This window comes from Primulina eburnea, chromosome 2 (assembly GCF_022965805.1).
Source record: "Primulina eburnea isolate SZY01 chromosome 2, ASM2296580v1, whole genome shotgun sequence".
NCBI lineage: Eukaryota > Viridiplantae > Streptophyta > Magnoliopsida > Lamiales > Gesneriaceae > Primulina > Primulina eburnea.
Window position 1 is genome coordinate 28,763,605 of NC_133102.1, and position 17,217 is coordinate 28,780,821.

The following is a 17,217-nucleotide window of genomic DNA, read 5'->3' on the forward strand; positions in this document are numbered from 1 at the left end:
GATTTGTCGAAACATATAGAAGTCGATGCATTGTAGTCGGGGATTCATCGCTTACCTTCGGCTATGGATATCCTATGTGTATTTAGTATGAAATCACTGATCAGAGTATGGTGGTAATTATGAAATGGGTTTCATAGATTACACCATCGATGAAACTACAACATGACACATAGTATCGATTCATTGACAACTCTCGATAAACCAATGGTTGTCGAATCGGTCGGGATATATGAGTTGAAGGGACCGTACTGTACGCTAACCATAATTGAATGGTTCTTGCATTCACTATCATTTGATACCTAGGGAATCATGTAAGCGATGCTGCTAGGCGTTTAACATGATTGGTTGGGTACTATCAGACTTGAGTTCTGACGTTCTTGTTATCAAGGAGTTGATAATCAAGAATGGAGCAATTGGGGTATGCTCATATAAGGACATGTTTAGTCCGAATCACATGGAGATGTGAACCAACGGCTAGTTATATCAATGAACCATGGAGGGCCACACAAGTACTAGCTTTCTAGATCCCGTTGAGAAATAAAATAGTTCAATGTGTTAAACGGCTTATAAAGGAGTTTATAAGCGTAAAATAAAATAGAAGTATGACTTCTATGAGGGAAATGTAACTTTAAATTTGTGGAAGTGTTCCTAAATTAAAAGTTTGCCAAATAAATAATGTATTTGAAAATTGTGATTTTCATAAACATTATTATGGACTAAATTAAATTAATTCAAGTGTTGAATTAATTAAGCACTAGTGGGCCTAGTAGATTCCAAATAATTAAATTAATTCAAGTGTTTAATTAATTAAATCATATTGGGTCTTGTAGAGCCCAATAGTAAAATAATTATTCAACTAGTGACTTGAGTAAATTCAAGTAATGTTTAATTAGTCTCAAATTTGTTTGAGATAATTAAATTAAGTCCATGGATTTTTAATTGTTAAAAATCAAATAAAAATGCATGTATGGGAGGTGAAGTGTTGAAAGACAACTTTTTGTATAACCAAGGCTTGGCATGCTAAAAGGTGTTTTAGATTTTCCCACAACCAAGACAAGTCATCCTCCCCCTCATTCTACCATGATGGCCGAAATTTTGGAGGCTCTTCTCCCTCATTTTTTCTCTCCATTTTTGTTCTTCAATTGTTGAAGAAAGAAAATACTTCTCAAAGAAAAATCCTCATATTTTTCTAGTGCAAAATATGAGGGGTTCTAGCTAGTTGGTGGTGGGCTTAATATTTGAGTAAGGTGGGCTCAAAAGGAAGCTTGAAGATTGTCTTCCCATTCAAGAGCTAAGGTGTTTACACCTTAGTTGAAGCCATCATCAATCTTTTAAGATTGATAGGTACTTTTTTAACACACTATGAATGTCATTTTTGTGTTTTTGTATTTGCTACAGAACTAGTATTGAGGTGCTCGAATTTTTCCTTTAAAAATCAAAAATTTTTGTTGCTTCCGTTGCGCATTCATGCACCTAAAATCGATCCCTTTCAAGTGGTATCAGAGCTAAGGGTACTAGTTTTTGTAGCATATACATGATATTATATTGAGGTCGATTTCTAACCGCATGAGATGTAATTTTGCAACGAATTCAAGGACGATTTTGGGTGTTTTGGGCAGCAAGTTGCTGCCCATTTCGGGCAGCTCGGGCTGCCCGTTGAGCTGCCTGTTTCGGGTAGCAAGGGCAGCCCGAGGGGCTGCCCGAACAGCCCCAACTTTTAAATATTTTTTTTATTAGAATATAGGGGCTGTTCGGGGCTGCCCTTGCTGCCTGAAATGGGCAGCCCCTCGGGCAGCCCGAGCTGCCCAAAATGGGCAGCAACAAGCTGCCGAAATGTGCCCCAAAAATGTATGAACAAACTAGTGGGAGTAGGCATGTTTGATATGTCTGATATTAATGCTCTCACGACTTGTGAATCCTGTCTGAAAGGAAAGATGACCAAAATTCCCTTTAAGGGCCATTTGGAGCGAGCCAAAGGGTTATTGTATTTGATCCATACCGATGTGTGCGGTCCGCTTAGCATCACCACTAAGCATGGACATGCCTACTTCATCACCTTTACCGATGACTTTTCGAGGTATGGGTATGTGTATTTGATGAAATACAAGTCTGAAGCCTTTGAAAGGTTCAAAGAATTCAGAAGTGAAGTAGAGAAACAGTTGGAACGAAGCATCAAGTCACTTCGATCGGATCGAGGTGGTGAGTACTTGAGTGCCGAGTTCCAAGAGTATCTTTGGGAGAATGGGATTCTCTCACAGTGGACTCCGCCTGCTACACCACAGTTGAATGGTGTTACGGAGCGTCGTAACCGGACTTTAATGGACATGGTTCGGTCTATGAGGTATGGTCTGCTTCTTGAAGAAGGCCATGATGAGCCTAACCATGGATGTGATCCAAGGACCTTCAAGGAAGCGTTATCTGATGCCAATTCATCCAAGTGACTTGAAGCGATGGAATCTGAGATGAATTCCATGCATTCGAACCAAGTGTGGAATCTCGTGGATCCACCTGAGGGAATTGTTCCCATAGGGTGTAAATAGATTTACAAGAGGAAACTTGGGGCGGATGGGAAGGTATTGACCTTCAAGGCGCGATTGGTGGCAAAAGGATATACTCAAAGACAAGGAGTTGACTTTGAGGAAACCTTTTCTCCAGTTGCAATGATCAAGTCCATAAGGATATTGCTAGCCATAGCTGCATGGTATGACTATGAGATATGGCAGATGGATGTCCAGACAGCCTTTCTTAATGGGGATATTAAGGAAGAGATTTACATGTCTCAACCTGAAGGGTTTACATATGTCGGAAGTGAAAATATGGTATGCAAACTTCTGAGAGTTTGGTTTTGCTAAGAATCTTGGAGAACCCTGTGTGTATAAGAAGGTCAGTGGGAGTGCTGTGAAATTCCTGGTGCTGTATGTTGATGACATTATACTCATTGGGAATGATGTAGGAATGTTGCAATCAACTAAGATATGGTTAGCGAATAAGTTCTCGATGCAGGACTTGGGTAAAGCATCTTTTGTAATTGGAATACAGATCTATAGAGATAGATCGAGAAGATTGCTTGGTCTCACCCAGTCCACATACATTGATACCATCGTGAAGCGGTTCTCGATGGATGAGTCCAAAAGAGGACATCTACCAATGTGTCATGACGTGCCCCTATCCAAGTCTATGTCTCCCAAGACTGATGTAGAGATGGCGGTGATGACAGGCATTTCTTATGCATCTGCGATTGGTAGAATCATGTATGGGATGATATCTACACGTCCTGACGTGGCTTTCGTACTAAGTGTCGTGAGTAGATATCAATCGAACCCTGGTCTTCCACATTGGAAAGCTGTGAAAGACATCCTCAAGTATTTGAGAAGGACCAATAAGTTGTTCTTGGTCTATGGGGTGGAGAACTGAAATTGGAAGGCTATACTGACTCTAGCTTCCAAAGCGATATCGATGACTCGAAGTCAACCTCTGGGTTCGTATTCATGCTCAATGGTGCTGCTGTCTCTTGGAATAGTTCCAAGCAAGATAGTACTACGGGAGTTGGACGTCATTCCAAAAGGAGTTGCTCCTGTCCCGGTGTTGTGTGACAACACGGGAGCTATAGCTCAAGCAAAGGAGCTAAGGTCTCATCAGAAATCCAAACATGTATTGAGAAAGTACCACATCCTCCGAGATGTTGTGGAAAGAGGAGATGTCTCTATTGACAAAGTCGGCTCCGCAGATAATGTTGCTGATCCACTAGCTAAGCCTTTACCTGGACCATTATTCGAGAAGCATCGCGAATCAATGGGTTTGAAGCATATGGGTAGTTGGCTCTAGTGCAAGTGGGATATTGGTAGAGTAGGTGCCCGTCGAGCCAAGTGTTGGCCGAGTGTTCACAATGAAACTCTATGTATAAACAATCTTTATTTTAATAATATTTGAAATTATTGTTTTGGCACATCTTTATCTGTATACCCATGCTAGTTGCATAGATAAATCCCTTGAATATACAAATAGTAGAAATAATATGAGATGCTCATATGATGAATATCATGAAACTCATATTTGGAATAATGTATATTCTAAACCGTTCCTAGTCTATTCAGCCGCCGCTAAGAAGGATATAGGCCGCTCGAGTTCGAGACTAGTATCTGCGATGTGAGTACCATGTTTCATTGGTAGGGGACATTGTGATGTCCGAGCATGCAGATAGGTGCTCCTGGTAGAGTGCACTGAACCACCCTCCATAAAGGACTTTCCAAGTGGTTCTCATTTATCGAGTGGAAATGTCATAGTTTATGGTTGTACACCATTAGTCCTTATGACCCAGGACAACATTGAGACTCTATGTGCTAGCATTACACTTTGACTTGTTTACCGACTCTCAAGGGGTCATCAGGTGGCAAGGTTGGGTGTTTTGTCGAAACATATAGGAGTCGATGCATTGTAGTCGGGGATTCGCCGCTTACCTTCGGGTATGGATATCCTATGTGTATGTAGTATGAAATCTCTGATCAGATTATGGTGGTAATTATGAAAGGTGTTTCATAGATTACACCATCGATGCAACTACAACATGACACATAGTATCGATTCAATGACAACTCTCGATAAACCAATGGTTGTCGAATCGGTCGGGATATATGAGTTGAAGGGACCGTACTGTACGCTAACCATAATTGAATGGTTCTTCCAGGCACTATCATTTGATACCTAGGGAATCATGTAAGCCATACTGCTAGGCGTTTAACATGATTGGTTGGGTACTATCAGACTTGAGTTCTGACCTTCTTGTTATTAAGGAGTTGATAAGTAAGAATGAGCAATTGGGGTATGCTCATATAAGGACATGTTTAGTCCGAATTACATGGAGATGTGAACCCACGGCTAGTTGTATCAATGAACCATTGAGGGCCACACAAGTACTAGCTTTCTAAATCCCGTTGAGAAGTAAAATAGTTCAATGTGTGGAACGGCTTATAAAGGAGTTTATAAGCGTAAAATAAAATAGAAGTATGACTTCTATGAGGGAAATGTAACTTTTAATTTGTGGAAGTGTTCCTAAATTAAAAGTTGGCCAAATAAATAATGTATTTGAAAATTGTGATTTTCATAAACATTATTATGGACTAAATTAAATTAATTCAAGTGTTGAATTAATTAAACACTAGTGGGCCTAGTAGAGTCCAAATAATTAAATTAATTCAAGTTTTGAATTAATTAAATCATATTGGGTCTTGTAGAGCCCAATAGTAAAATAATTATTCAACTAGTGACTTGAGTAAATTCAAGTAATGTTTAATTAGTCTCAAACTTGTTTGAGATAATTAAATTAAGTCCATGGATTTTTAATTGTTAAAAATCAAATATAAATGCATGCATGAGAGGTGAAGAGTTGACAGACAACTTTTTATATTACCAAAGCTTGGCATGCTAAAAGGTGTTTTAGTTTTCCCACAACCAAGACAAGTAATCCTCCCCCTCATTCTACCATGATGGCCGAAATTTTGGAGGCTCTTCTCCCTCATTTTTTCTCTCCATTTTTTTTCTTCAATTGTTGAAGAAAGAAAAATACTTCTCAAAGAAAAATCCTCATATTTTTCTAGTGCAAAATATGAGGGGTTCTAGCTAGTTGGTGGTGGACTTAATATTTGAGCAAGGTGGGCTCAAAGGGAAGCTTGAAGATTGTCTTGCCATTCAAGAGCTAAGGTGTTTACACCTTATTTGGAGCCATCATCAATCTTTTAATATTGATAGGTACTTTCTTAACACACTATGAATGTCATTTTTGTGTTTTTGTATTTGCTACACACTAGTATTGAGGTGCTTGAATTTTTCCTTTAAAAATCGAAAATTTTTGTTGCTTCCGTTGCGCATTCGGGCACCTAAAATCGATCTCTTTCATCAACAACTAAATGTCAAGTGCTGAATCCTATCTACAGCAACTTCAAAGTCTGTAGTCTCCAATCTAATAACGATCTCTCATCTCCTCGACCCTAAACCTGTCCCACCTGTTGCCATGCACACATACAAACACGACAATAGCCAGATAACTCCGGTGAGAAATATATCACAGTATAAATCAACGAAACATGCAATCATATAAACAATGTAAAAGCATGTAACAAATATCAGTAACATGTATCAAAATCTTAAACATAACCAATGTAAAATCTTCAATCAGACTCGTGACTCCACGTCTCAGACTAGACTCAATCTTAGTCTAGGGATCCTGGTTTCCAGACGTTGGCATTCCATATCGAATATCAGTAATAGAAGAAACTCCAATTCTATTCAACATCGATATAACCAAACATCCGGTGTCTTGACCTATCCATCACAGACTTTGGCACTTTCGCCAATTCACTATCCTGTGACAATGTTCAGTGTGCCAGTGACGATTCCATCACTATCTGGCACTTATGTCACAAGATCATTCGTCTAATACTCGTCTAATACATGCTTTCTATAAATCAATAGAACAAGCTTATCAATTCAAATCAAATGAAAGTGCAAGGGAAATAGTGTGTGTATGTGTGTGTGTAGGCGTGAACATGTGTGTGTAAAAATGTGTGTGTGCATGTGTTTAGGTGATAATTAGGGAAAAGTTTTGCTTAATTACAAAAATTATCATGCTAATTAAATTGATACTAAATTACTAGTTTAAATACTAATAAAATGCTAACCCACTATAAAAATTCAAAATACACAAGTGCTAGACTTTAAAAGTTTTAAAATTCTAAAATTCACCTAATAATTAAATTAGGCTTTATAATACTAACGACTTAATAAATTAGTTAAAGTGCCCCAACCTCAACTTAAAAATAAAATATCACATTTTAAATTGCCAAGATCGTCACTAGTCTTTTCCTCGATCCCGCCTCGAATAATCGCCTGAAATATGAAACTTGAAAAACATTTTAACGTGCATTCCAAAAGCATAAATAATTTAAAGTAATGAATTTAGATAAATCATGCACCACTAAGACTTATTTTAAAATTAAAAATAAATGCTTTAATAATTAAATAAATGCATGGGTTATACGTGTATGAATTTTGGCACTACAGTTTTTCAGTACACTCTACAAGGAGCACCTATATGCATGCTCGGACATCACAATGTCCCCTACGAATATAACATGGTACTAACATCGCAGATACTAGTCTCAAACTTGAACGGCCAATATCCTTCTTAGCTGCGGCTGAATCGACTAGGAACTGTTTAGAATATACACTATTCCAAATATGTGTTTCATGATACTCATCATATGAGCATCTTATATTATTTCTACTATTTTTATATTCAAGGACTTTATCTAACTAGCATGTGTATACAGATAAAGATGTGCCAAAAAAAATTCACATATTATTAAAATAAAGATTGTTTATACATAGAGTTTCAACGTGAAACCTCGGCCAACACTTGGCTCGATGGGCACCTACTCTAACACTTATATGCTGCATATTTATCTGTTTCATGACACATGTTTTACTGCTTTGGCATATTATGAATGACATATCATGTTGAGCCTGATATCTTTTGAGATATACCTCGTTTGTTGGGGCCGCTCAGCCCTATTATGTATTGTGGACGATGGGGCATCGAGAGCTACAGTGTCCGAAGGGACCCACGGGCTCTGTTGACTTGGACATTGTAGGTCCACGTCTTGATGATGAGTGTGGGAGCCAAAACATGCCTAGGGCAGATTAGAGACTATGCAATTAGGCGCCTCTAGACTGAGCATGAGATTCTTGACTTGATCCTTGATATCCGAGCATATTGCATTTCGCGTGCATCATATCAGTTTGTATACCCGTACATTCTCGTATTGGGCGATTGTCGCTCGTGTCCTTATTTTTATCTTGGGAACCCCATTCCACGGCGCAGGTCTTAGGTTGGACGGTTCAGACGACCAAGGCAATGGCTAGAGCATTTGGGTTTTCGGTGGTGATCCAGTGGAGATTTTTGTGGTTTATCGTTTTCTCGTTCAAAATTATGTTTTCGTTATGGTTGTATTAATGTTTAAGACTTCTCTGTTATTTTTTTTCCGTTTGGGTTGTAAAATGATTATGTATTTCGTTTCCGCTGTTTAATTGTTGTTATTAAGTTTAATGTTGCATGTTTATTAGTCTATTTAATAGTGACTCGGGTAAGGGCGCTACATTCTTTCCCTAGAATTCCTTTGATATGAATTTCCAATTCTCTGATATTGATCATTCATTGGTAAGTTCCTATTATAGGTTGTTCCAAATAGTAAATGATATTACAAGGAAACTGATTCCTTTTTTTCGTAATATCAAATACTATTTATGCTTTCGTCTACCCTTCTGGGCATCTATGTTTTCTTATTGTAAAAAATTTTTTTGGCTCATGTTGGGTTTCTTGGATAGGTGCTTTTCCCCACATGTAACTTGTAATCCTATCTCCCAGGAAAGATAATCTTCTTGATTCCAGTCTAAGACTTTTATTCCTATGTAGAATCAATTTGTCTTGTATTTGGATATCTGTTTCCTGTATTAAAGGAAACTTGACTCTTTGTGGAAAAATTTGCTGCGCAACTTTCTCAAATATCTCAGGTATTTCAATAAACTCATTTCTAATAAACAATTCTGAATTATTTGTATTAGATAGAGCATATGAAATTTGATAAATAATAGATATGTTCTATTATCTTATTTCATCAGCCTTATTTCCTTGAAATTCTGGTGCAATGTCAAGGCTCGGCTAAAATTTCGATCTGCCAGGTTGTAGGCAATTCTCGGATAAATTACTCCTACAATCTTTCTTGCGCAGAGATTTCCTGAGATAGTTCCCAGTACTGAATCTTGAAGGTTCCCCATTGTTTTATCGCATATAGCAATATCAATAGGTGAATCTATTCCTTCTTTGAAAATAGCTTTTATCATAATCTGGATTGCTTTGATATGAATCAAGGACATAGTCATTGCTACTACTATCTTGAGTTTTTGTAATTACTCTTTAATTTTTTCAAAAGGAATTAATTGATCTCCATTCTATATTCGGTAAGTTCAATTGGGATTGTCATTTCCCTTCTAGAGACTTTATAGATTAGATGATGCTTTCTGTGTCTTAGGCCAAGACTTCCTAAAAACTTTTCTGCATGTCCCGCAGAGAATCCTTGATATATATGTCGATTTGGATTTTCTATCATAATTCTTTGCACCATATTATGAGATATTGTTGTCTGGATAAAGAACCCAGACAAATCTTCATGTGTTTCCTGTCGAAACATCTCGTCTTCAATCAGATTCTGATTCAGTTCCATCAGATTATTCCTTACTCAAGACTTCTACTTCTTCATATATACTTTCATATGAGACAATATCCTCAAATCGGTATACCTGAATAAAATCTCGGTAGTAAACTGCTTCTTTAATATCCGGGGATAGATCGAATTGTTTAATATCTATTTTTTCATTTTCTGGACAGTTGGTTGAGATATGACCTCTTGTTCCACATGTCCAGCAATTACAATCCTTGAAACTTTCATTGGCTCGAGTATGAGCTCTTTTGAAAGTTTTCTTTGTAGGTGAACCTCATGTGCTTCGAGAGGTACTCGATGCTTTGGATGATATCCTACTTCTTGATGGTCCACTTCTTTGTCCAGATTTATAAGACCTTGCTTTTTTTCTAGACCAAACAGTTCTTGGTTTCCAAGAACTTCTTCCACTTCTAGCATAAGTATGAGTCATAAAACTTGTTCTCTTATGCTTTTGTGGTTTATTTCAAATAATTGTTGGAAGATCATTTTCCTTACAACACAAAAGAGTTCTTTTGTTGACACCCCTTAAGCATTTGTAATTATTTTGTAATGTTGTCATATGACACCATTCTGTCAATTTTTCTTTTAGAAAAAGGGCTCTTCCTGCCAACGTATCTGGATTGCCAGGTACATATTCTCTTACGAGCATTTCTCTCCAGGGACTTGGTATCTTTGCGAAGAAGTGCTGCATTACTATATCTTCTTCGACCCCTGAATTTCATCTATATTTAGTGAATAACATAATGTATTCATCCACTAAATATATGTCATGTAATTTAAGACTATACAGAGCTTGAGTGTATTTCTTTTTTTCTCTGTGTCTTGACTGTTTAAATAGTCTACCCCTATAAACTGTGCTTTGAATAGGGTATCCATCCTTCCGGCTATCTCGCTAAGAGATTCTCCGGCTAGGACTTCCTCTTTGGTTTCTACCAAAGTCATGTCCCAAGAAATTTTTACTGCTACCATAAGACTCATTTCCAGAAGTTTAATGAATCCTTCTCGGTTAAGATCAAGTGTTTCTGCTGCGATTCTCATAGCTGATGTCCAATCATCTATAAGATCTTCTCTGTTTTTGAAGTCTAATACATTTAGGTTAAGCATAACCCCATAAGGATGTATTAGTTCTAAAACAGATTTCCCATAGGGTGTTTAGTGCAACAGAATTCGATTCTTCCTTGACCTTATTCTTGCTAGGTGTGATTCTCCACCAGTATGGAAATCGGGTTGAGATTCTCTCATATTTATATTCTGAGATCCCACATTTTCCCTTGGTAGTTCCTGACAAGATGACCAGGTTATAGAAGGTGATTCACCTCGCGTTGTGTTCATCTTTAGATCTACGATTTTGAGATTTGCAAAAGACTCTGCAAGCTCTTGTAGATCCTCTAGACCAATACTTTTTAAAGTTGTCATCAGATTAATTTCTTTTCCGAGACTGTTTTGATTAGATTAATCATCTTTTCTTCTTCAGTTAAAGGTTTTGGTATCACTTTGGCCTTCCCTCTTTGATGTAATAAGGGTTCAGTACCAAAAGATGGTGGTAACCTTCTTTCTGAAGTCCTTTTACTAGAACTTGGTTGTTGTTTTAGTTTTTGAATTCTTGTTTGAATGTCCTTTAAGGTTACTAGAATTTCTTCTTGTTTTTCTAGGACTTTTTCAACTCGTTGAGGTACATAGTATAGCAAATTGTCATAATTTTGTACTGTTTTATGGTTTTTTCTAATATCTGAAGAGAGTTTAGAGGAATCATGTACTAATTACAAAAGCTTATTATAATCATAAGTTTACATGAGGATGCTGTAGCGTCCCTTGCTGCTCCTGATATTTAACCAAGGTTAGATGTTCTTGCGTATATTCCAAAATATTGGAATAGTTCTTGTAAATTATTGTTTTCGAACTTGAATTCGGAATCATATTTTTTTCGAAATTCTTCACCTCAAACATTTAGTTGCTTAATAATAATAAATTATGTGTTTGAAATAAAATTACCTTAGGCTCTGATACCATTTTCGAGGCCCCGTAATCAATTAAAATTTAATAGGGAACAAGGATATTTGTGGCATATTTAAATATTTTTCTCTCTCCAAGAGATCGGGACCAAGTCCATTTAGTTTAGGTGAATTTGAATTTACCCTTTTGTCTTTTCCACATTAAATCAGTGTGGTGTAGGCTTTGAGGCACCCCTTGTTGGATCCCGGTTTTCTACACGCCCAAACGCAACGGAATTTTTAAAATTTTTATTTTATTTTGACAATCAAAATATGTTTTTATTTGGGCGCTCCTATGATTTTATCAAAAACATTCATAGGATGTTTAGTTTTATACCTTTGTGAATTAATCACGTGGCTCCAACTAATCCGGTATAAACGGATTAGCTCTTGATGAATCCCTACGAAATTTCTTCAAGAGACTCTTTCTTCTAATCATGTCCACGACCAGAAGATTTCTTCCTTTTTCAAATAGCACTAGAATATTTGAAATAAGTTTTTACGTTGAGATCAAAATTTTGAGAGAGGAGTCAAAATTCTTTTTCTTGAAAAAGTGGCCAAAATATTTTGGAGGAATTTTGTTGCCTCTCGTGAATCAGCAAAAAATGGAATAATGGTAGAGGCTAAGTCAATCTATATTTATTTGCTTAAAAACGATAATCTTGACCTAAATTCCATAATTAACCTTAATGGACTTGATTAATCAATTGGGCTAGTCCAAGTAGTTTAATTGATTAATCAAAGTGCATTAATAACTTTAATTATTTAATATGTTGGATTTGTACTCCTACAAGCCCATTAAACATACTCTAAATATATTTAATTTAATATTTAATAAACTCAACTTTTGAGCTTAATAAATTAAATCAATTATAAATTCAACATTTAAATTTAATATTTAAATTATAAATTCAACTCCTTGAATTTATCATCTCCAAAATTTAATATTTAATAAACCCAACTATTGAGTTTAATAAATTAAATTATCACATTCTATAAATTCAACTCCTTGAATTTATTCTCTCCAAATTTTATAAATTCATAAATTCAAATTCTTGAATTTACTATCTTATAAATTCAACTCCTTGAATTTATTTTCTCAAAATTTAATTATCATAAATTCAACTCCTTGAATTTACTATATCATTATATAAATTCAACTCCTTGAATTTATTCTCTCAATGGGAACAAATGATCCAGTACTTGTGTGACCCTCACTGGTTCAAGGATACATCTAGCCGTGGGTTCACAACTCTTTGTGATTCAGAACAATATTTATTCTTGTAAGGCCTGAGAATTAATAATCTTCATTGACGCAATATTCGAAGATACGAGAATACATGTCATGTCATGAGGAGCACTATGAAATGCCAAGATTTTGACTCTGTTAATCCGGAATTATGGAATTTTAATTGATTTGACTATAGCCGGACCATATTGAGACCAGAGAGGGCAAAGCTTTTGCATTTCACAAGTTTCGGGCAGAACTAGTGGCACCTGAGCGGTAGAAAGTGACCGCCCGAGCGCCAATGCTCAATAGGAAGATGTTCGGGCAGAAGGTGTGGCGCCCGGGCGGTAATTTATGACCGCCCGAGCGCCAAAATCTCGCATGGCGGGCAGAACCTTCCGCGCCCGGGCGGTAGATCTTTACCGCCCGAGCGCCGAGCTTGCGCCCGGGCGGTAAGATTCGACCGCCCGAGCGCCAAACCAGAATTGGCAAGAATGAGCCACGTAGCTTTGCATGCAACTCATGATATATATAAACGAATTTTCCTCAGAAAATGATAAGGAAACAAGAAGAAATAGAGAGAAAGGCTTCCGAGGGAAAAAGCTTGAAATCCTTACGCCTTTTTATTTCAATCCGTCCGTCAGATTTTAAATCCGACTTCGGTACCGTGTTTCTATCGTTACAGGCTACACGTGGACGTAAGTTTTACCATGTTTTGACATGTCTTGAAATTATGTTGTTAAAGGAATCAGATATGATTCATATATGTTGTTTCTGACATATTAGACATCGTATAATTACAAACGGATTTAAGAACGGACACCGTATAGAATTGTTATGAATTTTAGAGTTCAATTGACTGGGTGTTGGTACCAGATTTATACCATTATCAGTTATGAATTGGGGGAATTGATATAGATTGTTTAATATGGAGATTGTACAGTTGAAATGATACCGAGATCAAGTATTTAATTGGATATGTGTTGATTGAGAATAGAGATTGATAGAAAATGTATCAATGTATCTCTTTCAGATTTGATTGACAGACTTGATATCAACTTCGAGACTTCGACGACAAGAAAGGTATAAGCTATGTTTGTTTGGGAAGCCACAACTCAAATAAGATATTATTTGAGTTCCCAAACCAAAATCACATACTAGACTTATTGTATATATGGTATCATGTTATGAATTGTTTATAGCATTATATTCAAATCTTGTAACATGATTATGCTTTGATTATAGCATTGTATTTACATATATAAGATCATTGTGATATTCAGATATGAATATAAGCATGCTTTGTTTACAGATTGATATTCATTGCATTTAAGATAGAAGAGTCGTTGACAGTCATTGTCAACTATCTAGATGTTCGGTGTATCTCAGCTTAGGAGCAGCCCTGACTCCTATTGTAGTCGTTGATACAGCTCAGACCGAAGTCTAGGAATAAGACGTACAGTCGCCCCGAGTGGGAGGGTAGGTGACAGCCATCGACGTCTTATTCACACGGGATCCCTAGAGTTTTAGTCGAGTTGAGTCTAGACATGATTTGATTCGCATTGCATGTTTATATGATTGTCATTCATAATAGCATGTTTCATGTTTAATTGATTATATGCATGTATACATGTTTATACTGGGATTTGTTCTCACCGGAGTTTCCGGCTGTTGTTGTGTCTGTATGTGTGCATGACGACAGGTGGGGCAGGATCTGGGTCACGCAGAGGATGAGAGACAGATATAGCGTGGTGATCACGGGCATAGCAGATGGCTAGTAGTTGTACTTTGTTATGTACTGTAGTTGAACACTGGATTGTTTTGTACGTACCAGACGGGATATGTATATTATGTGTTCATGTTGTAATTAAATAAAAATATGATGCTTGTTTATATGCATTAGAGTGAATGTTTAAAAGCAAAATTTTGACCCACTTTTTATATTAATGATCCATTTAATCCCATAGTTAAGAGTTAGAGCCCGGGTCCCCACAATTCTTATTCGGGCTTACCCTAGTTATCCCCATTCTTTTCATCAACACCTTGATCAAGAATGTCAGAACTCATTTCTGATTGCACCCATCGAATTATGGTAAGAGCGTCTAGTAGCATCGCCCCATGATCCCATAGGTATCACTGATAGTGCCTGCAAGAACCAGTCGATTATGATTAACGTACAGTACGGTCCCTTCATGTCATATATCCCGATCGAATCTGCAATGACTGGTTCATCGAGGGTTGCATATTAATTCGATAACTATGTGATAACTATAAGAGTGGCATCGCGTGTACTATTTGAGAACTCCTTCTCCAACGTACATCTCATACTCTGGCCAGAGATTCCATGCACTATTATTTCATCAGATCACTCAGGATATCCACACAACCTCGCCACCTGATGACTCTCCTGGAGCAAGTAAACGAGTCAAAGCACAGCCCTAGCATTTAGAGCCTCAGTGTTGTCCCGGGTCGTAAGGACTAATGGTGTACAATCATAACCACAGACTTATCCTCTCGATAAATGATAATCACTTGGAAAGTCCAAGGGAGGGTTGTTCGGTATAATCATCATATGGCTAGCCATCTGCATGTTTGGACATCTCCATGCTCTTACCAAGAAACGCAGTACACAACATCACAGATGCTAGTCTCGAGCTCAAGCAACCTTTATCCATGTTTTAGGCAGCTGAATCGACTAGGAACGAATTTAGAATATGCAGTGTTTACAAATGAGTTTCAACATCGAATTACGATTCATTTGTATTAAAGCATAATCAAGGACTTTATCTATGCTGATTGCATGGGTATACAGATAAAGTATAACGAAACCATTAAAAGTTAAATTATATTAAAATAAAGATTGTTTATTTCACTTGAGTCAATAAGTTCCCTAGCCAACCGTTGGCTTGTAGGGCATCAACTCTAACAATCTCTCACTTGCCCTAGAGCCAACTACCCTTAACTTTAAACCCATTGCTTCGCGAAGCTTTTGAAACAATGGTCCTGGCATGGGCTATGTAAGTGGATCAGAAACATTACCTGCAGTGGAGACTATTTCGACTGATATGTCTCCTCTTCTCACAATCTCCCGTATGATGTGGAACTTCCTCAGTACATATTTGGATCACTGATGAGACTTTGGTTCTTTTGCTTGCGCAATGGCACCAGTGTTGTCGCAGTACGACGGGACTGGATCAACTCCGTTAGGAATAACGCCCAACACTTGGACAAAATTCCTCATCCAAACGGCCTCTTTGGCTGCATCAGATGCAACAATGTATTCATCTTCAGTAGTGGAATCCGCAAAGGTGTCTTACTTGGAACTTTTCCAAGAGACAGCCGCACCATTAAGCATGAATACAAATCTAGAGGTCGATTTCGAATCATCAACGTCACATTGGAAGCTAGAATCAGTGTAGCCTTCCAATTTCAATTCTCCACCCCATAGACCATGAACAAGTTCTTAGTCCTTCTCAAGTACTTAAGAATATCTTTCACGGCCTTCCAATACATTGGACCAGGGTTTTCCTGATATCTGCTTGTAACACTCAGAATGTAAGCAACATCAGGACGTGTCTATATCACACCATACATGATACTACCAATGGCTGACGCATATGGAATACGTGTCATTATCTCTATCTCTTCATCAGTTTTGAGACACAAAGTTTTAGATAGAGTAACACCATGACACATTGGTAAGTATCCTCTCTTGGACTCTTCCATAGAGAATTTCTTTAGAATGGTATCGATATAAGTGGCTTGGGTGAGCCCCAACATCCTTTTTGATCTATCTCTATAGATTTTTATTCCCAATACAGAGGACGCTTCACCCATTTCTTTCATGGAGAATTTACTTGCTAAACATACTTTAGTTGATTGCAATAATCCTACATCATTCCCAATGAACAGGATGTCATCAACATAAGGTACCAGGAATGTCACTACACTCGCACTAACTTTCTTGTACACGAATGGTTCCTCAGGATTCTTAGCAAAACCAAACTCTTTGATAGTGATATGAAATCTGAGGTTCCAACTCCTTGACTCCTGCTTGAGACCATATATTGATCTCTGAAGTTTGCATACCTTATGCTCACTTCCTACTGATGTGTATCCCTCAGGTTGAGACATATAAATTTCCTATTGATGTCTCCATTGAGGAATGCAGTCTTTACATCCATTTGCCATATCTCATAGTCATACCATGATGCTATGGTTAGTAGTAATCTAATGGACTTAAACATAGCAACTGGTGAAAAATTTTCTCATAGTCAACTCCTTGCCTTTGAGTATAATCTTTTGAAACCAGCCTTGCTTTGAAGGTCACTACCTTCCCATTCGCCCCAAGCTTTCTTTTGTAGATCCATTTGCACTCTATAGGAACGATTCCCTCAGGTTGATCCAATGTCCAGACTTGGTTTGAATATATAGAGTCCATTTTTGACTGCATGGCTTCAATCTATTTGGTTGAATCAGTATCAGATATTGCTTCCTTAAAGTTCATTGGATCATATCCAACACAAGACTCATCATGGTCTTGTTCATGAAGAAGCGTATATCTAGCAGGTGGTCTAATAACCCTATCAGACCTCCTGGAAGCTTGTACTTCAACTACTGGTTGTTGGAGATTAAGTTCAACTACTATAGCTGAGGGAGTATCTTGAATTTCTTCAAGTTCTATCATCTTGCCTTTTTCTATCTAATAGAAATTCCCTTTCCATAA